Here is a 6043-nt window from a genome sequence, read left to right as displayed (position 1 = left end):
GAGTCTGGGCTTCAAATGCAGCTTGACTTACCTGTCCAGGACTGACTGGCCCTGCCTTCAGGCCCTCCTGCCACACAGGCTTCTTCTGCAGGATCCCCTGTGTCTGCTTTACAGACAGCTGACTCCTTCTCCCCATGGACTGCATGGTTCCCCTGGACCCTCTCCTCGGGCTACTGCTGCAGTAGGTAGCTGTCTTGACACTCACTCAGGCTTCTGTTGTTGCAACCGCCACATACACTTAGCTCACACATGAGCAGCTGCAGCTGCCCTAGGCCAAGCTGTGCACCATCTGTGTTCTCTGCCTAACTGTCCTATGTAGTGACAGCCAGCCTCACATTTCACTATCATCATCATCATCATCAGATTTTGTGAGACAACTGGGAATCCTTAAAGGGGGAAATTAGTTTTAAAAACAGGGTTTTATTTATTTATTTTTTTCATGTAAAAAATAGGAAGCTATTCTGATGGAGGAAGTCAGGTTTCTGTATTATTCTACAATGGATGGTTTGAAAGTGGAATATTTTAAATGAGGAGATAAACAACTTAGCCGTTATTGATATGCCAGTCATAATGGTTATCAGTCTGGTGATTCATATTTTATCCTTAAGAATGGTTTGATAACTGTGTCAAATATGAGAAATTGATAAGATACAAACCTTAGAAAAATGTGCTATTCCTAAGATACAGGCCTTAGAAAAGGTTACTACTGATAATATACAAGCCCTACATATAATTACTGAAGGAAATAGTGCAGTTTTGTCTGAAAAGTCACAGCCTTAGAAAAACATTAAAATAGATAATAGAGATATTCACACAGAGACAAAGGACTTTAAAGGAGAACCATTACATTATGAAATTAGAGAGAGGGCTGGAAAGATGGCTCAGAGGTTAAGAGCACAGGCTGCTCTTCCAGAGGTCCTGAGTTCATTGCCCAGCAACTAGCTCACAACTACCTATGCTGAGATCTGTTGCCCTCTTCTGGTGTGCAATTAAACATGTAGGCAGAACACTGTATGCATAATAAATAAATGAGTGTATCTCAAAAAAATAGAGAGCAGCAGCCCAAGGTTATCAAAACATCAAGCTTAATTTACCCATTCACAAGATACAAACAACTGCCAAATGACAGTTCTCCTCACGCTATATAAGAGCTCACTGGATTCCTGTGGAAATGTTAGATTTGAGGAGACTTAAGAAGTGATAATTTCATATGGTATGCATTTGCCTTTTGTGAGGCAGATGTTAAATCCATGGGCAACTAGTAACAGAATTATCCCATAAAACTGGGAAGACTTGCTTACAGAGTTATCGGAACCTGATCCTCAATTACAGTGGAAAATCTGGTCAAAGATGAGGCTAGGACCATTGAACAATAAAGTAGGACTAGAGATATTGAAATTTCCCAAGACCAACTTGTTTGAGAGGGCAATTATACTGATATACAAACACAGTCTGTATATGATTAACACACCTTGGCTCTATGCCATACAGCAGCTTTGAATGCTTGGGTCAGAACTGGAGAAGTTGGAAAGAGAATGGAGTCATTTACTAAAGTTATACAGGGCCCAAAAGAAAACTATTATGTTTTTTGCTTTGTTTTTGTTTTGTTTGTTTATTTTGTTTTACAAAGATTGACATCAGCTGTAAATAAAATGATATCAAATACTGAAGCTAGACAAATACTAATTGAATCTTTGGTTTTTGAAAATTTGAATTCACTTGTAAATGGGTAATTAGTCCTTTAAAGGCAAGATCAGCACCCATAGAGGAATGGATCCAAGATACAGTCAGTATTGAATTTCATAACCATGATGATGTTTGGATAGGAGAGGTGATTTCCCGAGACTTGAAGGAAAATCAAAGTGCCAGCTGTTTTAATTGTGGTAAATAAAGTCATCTAAAAAGTGATTATAGGCAGGCCATTCCTAGAAACAATGTTTTTTTGTTTTGTTTTGTTTTGGGGTTTTTTGTTTGTTTTTGTTTTTTTTGTTTTTGCTTTTGTTTTTTCTAGAGTTAACCCAAACAGAAGGCTCTTGCCTTCTGGAGTATGCAGATGGTGTGGCTAAGTTTGACATTGAATCAATAAATGCAGATCAACAAGGGACAGACATCAGGAAATTCCTTGTCGGCAATGCTCATAGGCCCCCATGGCAAACTGGGTTCAATAATTCCCAGTCACCATGGGGAAACTCCTCCCCAGAGCAATTAAAGAACCTAATGCCTATTGTAAAAATCCATGTTCTTCTGAATGATAGAACAGCATTAGAAGATAAAACAAAAATTTAAGGAGAAACCATAAAGCAAATATTTTGGCAAGCTTTTATAAATGGTCAAAGACCAAGGTTAAAAATATGAATAAATGGCATTGTAATTAAGGGTTTTGTAGACACAGGGGCAGTTATAATAATAATTGTGCCAGAATCTTGGCATCCAAATTGGCCTCTTCAGGAGGTTAATGTTCAGCTTTTAGGGACTAGAACTTTATTCCAGGTAAAACAAAGTGTGAGATGAGTCAAATATATAGAGTCAGAAGGACAGAAGAAAATTAAAGATGTATGTGGATAACACAACAATGAATTTATGGGGACATAATTTGTTACCGTAGTGGAATACCCAGATTAACATTCCTCCAATCTCAGAAACAAACCATAAACTAGCATATATTTCTGAGAAAAATATTAAAAGGTATTATAAAGAACAGTCACTGACCAATCATGTTGTATATAAGTAGGGCAAAACAGTTGCTGATCTTTCAAAAGTACCGACAGCCCTGCCTTTAAAAGGGTTGACTGAGAAACTGTCTGGGTGGAAGAATGGCCTTTGACATCAGAAAAATTATAGCCAGAACTTGGAAAAAACCTGAAATTTGCAGCAAATGGACAGAACTAGAAAACAAAACAAAAACAAAATAACCCAATATTCTAAATGAGGTAACCCAGTCCCAGAAAGACTGGGTATGTATTCACTCATAAATGGATACCAGACATAAAGCAAAAGATACCCAGCCCTATAATCCACAACCCCAGAGAATCTAGAACCCTCTTCCAGAAACAGATAGATGCAGATGCAGAAATCTACAACTAACCAATGGGCCAAGCTCCTGGAGTACAATCTAAGTGAGGTAGGATTGATAATATGCACAAAGGAGTCAAGACCATCATGGGAAACCCACAGAATCAGCTAGCCCAAGATAGTGAGAAATCATTGACTCAGGTCTGACAAATGGGGAACCTTCATAAGACCAAACTAGACTCCCTTATTATAGGTGACAATGGTGTGGCTGGGACAATTATTGAGACCACTGGCAGTGGGTCCAAGATCTAACTCTAATGCACAAACTGACTTAGTGGAGCCCATTTTATATGGATAGATACCTTGCTGAGCCTAGACACAGGTGTAGGGTGTGGGGAGGCTTGGACTTACCTCAGCGAGATGATGGGACTGACTTAGTAGACTTCCTAGGGGAGGCCTCCCAATACAATACAAGCTCTTGCCATTTCTCTTGGTTGCCAACCAGAAATAGATGGGAAGGCCATATTGCTGAAGGTATTATAATTTTGATTTTGACACAGAGAAATCAAACTGGAACTGACCTAAAAAACTTCCTTGGCTAGTGTTCATAGTGCCAGAAGGTGCTATGTAGATTACTAGAGGAGAAATGAAGTAGAGAGTCTTACTCAGATTCAAACCCCTGTGAGTTACAATACCAATCTGCAGGTAAGATATGCCCTGATGCAATAGTGGCATGATTGATAATGGGGTTAACCAAACACTTTCTGTTTCGATCAGAGGCCTGCTTCACAAGAAGGATCATGCTTGGTACTATAAATCTAGTCAAACACTAGTGACTCCATGGGTAATAGGCCCTCGCATGGTAGGGGCCCCTGAGAACCTGGGCAAACAAAAAAGATGAGCAGGCCAAGCAATGTCCTTGAATGAATGTCAGCTTCATAACATCCCTCCAACACACCCTCTTTACTTACTAAACCTTCCTGAAGGTTTAGTCCCTGCCAAAATGCTTATGTGTGCCATTGCTATATACCCCAAGAAACCCTCCTTCAATCAACATATGGGGGAGGTGTTTCCACCAAGAGTCTCCAGGGTTCTTGGTTTGAACAGTTGTTTGGCTGTGTTTGCTAGCATAATTCAAATCTATTTTCCTGAAGAAACCTCCATGAACCATCTCTTTGTTCTGTTATTCTGCTAAGTTAACACATTTTTAAGCTGCTTTCTAAGTATCTGTTTAGAGCAGTATATTGGTGCTGCTCTCAGCCTTTGTCAGAGAGCTTTGCTTTTGCAGTGGAAACACACAGGTCATCGCTAAGAAAAAGTGACTGTCAAGTACTCAGCTCTAAGTGAGACATGTATATAACTCCCCCCCCCATCTTCTGCTCATGGGATGACATTTGCACTCATAAACTCACAGTAGCTATGATTACTTGCACAAAACGGGAGCCTGCCAACATCTCATCATAGACAGGGGCTTATGAGGCCCTACCCTACCTTGAGTATTATTTGCAATTAATGATTGCTGTGGTAAGGGACATAATTTTTTTTTCAGTGATGTAACCACTGGTAAGAACACAATCCTTTTTGTTGACTGAGGTCCTTCAATCTAGGTCCTGTTGGAGTAGACTAACACTGTTGGGAACTACTCTGTGCTTTGCAGGATGATTGCCAGCTCCCATGATGACTACCTGCATGATGCCAGAAACACTGTGGACTTCCCCCCAACTCTTGGCTATAGGTTTGGCAAATAGTTTCTATTGTGTTAAGGTATTGCTTCCTCCAGTTCTCCAGTCACCACCCATCTCAGTCTCCCAAGGATATTTATCAAGAAGACATATGTTGAATTTTGTCAAAGGATTTATCTGCATCTATTGAGATGATCATGTGATTTCAGTCTATAAGTCCATTCATGTGTTTTACCACATTTATTCACCTCGTATGTTGATCCATCCCAGCATATCTTGGATAAAGCCAACTTGATTGTGGTAGGTAATCTTTTTTATGAGTGTATGTATTCAGTTTCCAAAATAGTGAAAGTCTGAATGGGTTCTAACTCAAGGCTGGAGAGGGTTGTGACTTACAGGGGAAGTGCTTCACACATGCTGTTTATCAGGTAAGCATCTCTTTGTTGATGTACAATTACTTTGGGAATGCCACTTAAAAGTGAATCAGTGTCTCTAGGTATGTATATGGAACTATTTAGGGACTGTTCACCTTACCACCCTTTACCTAGTTAGTTTTCAGTGATGGGGATGGAACCCAGAGCCTTAAGCATACCAGGCAAGTGCTGTTCCACTGAGCCACATTCCAAGATCTGTTATGGTTCTACTAGTTTTGCATCAAAGTTACTCTCTCTTTAGTTTTCATGAATAGAAATGATTGTGATAACCACTTCCTTGGTTTTCTGAAACAGAAATCTCATGTATTCTAAGCTAGCCTTGAACTCATGTGGCCTAAGATGATCTTGAATTTGTGGTTTCCCTGTCTCTGCTTCCACGGTTCTGAGATCATAGACATAAGCTACCATGCTCAGTTTTATATGATATTGGTGATTTACACCCAGGGCTTCTGCATGCTAGGCTACATTTCCAGCCCTTTTAGAGGTATAGAAGGAATATGATCTGTGATGGTTTGAATGAGATGTGTCCCCAGTTGTCTTGGGGGTCTGACTATTTGGACCTCGTGTTTGGGGAGGTACAACTTTTCTGGGGAAGTATGTGACTGGGGCCGGGTTTTATGAGTAAAAAGTAAAGGTGATTTTCTTGTTCCTTCTCTCTGTGCTTGGCCATTCTGGTAAAGAATGTGAACTCTCTGCCTTGAGTTACAGTCACTGTTAACGATAAAACTCATGGGGAACCTTGGTGGATTCTATGTTGGGGCAAACATACCTGGCAGGCAAGAGCTTAAGTGGGAAGTTTTATTAGAAAGGGAAGGATGGGGAGAAGGAAAAAGAAAAGAAGTAAAGAGACACAGAGACAGAGAGAGGAGAGGGATACAGGAAAAGTCCTGTCTGCCCCAGGGGAAGACCAGGAAA

This window comes from Phodopus roborovskii, unplaced genomic scaffold (genome assembly GCF_943737965.1).
Source record: "Phodopus roborovskii unplaced genomic scaffold, PHOROB, whole genome shotgun sequence".
Lineage (NCBI taxonomy): Eukaryota > Metazoa > Chordata > Mammalia > Rodentia > Cricetidae > Phodopus > Phodopus roborovskii.
This window is presented reverse-complemented; position numbering follows the sequence as displayed.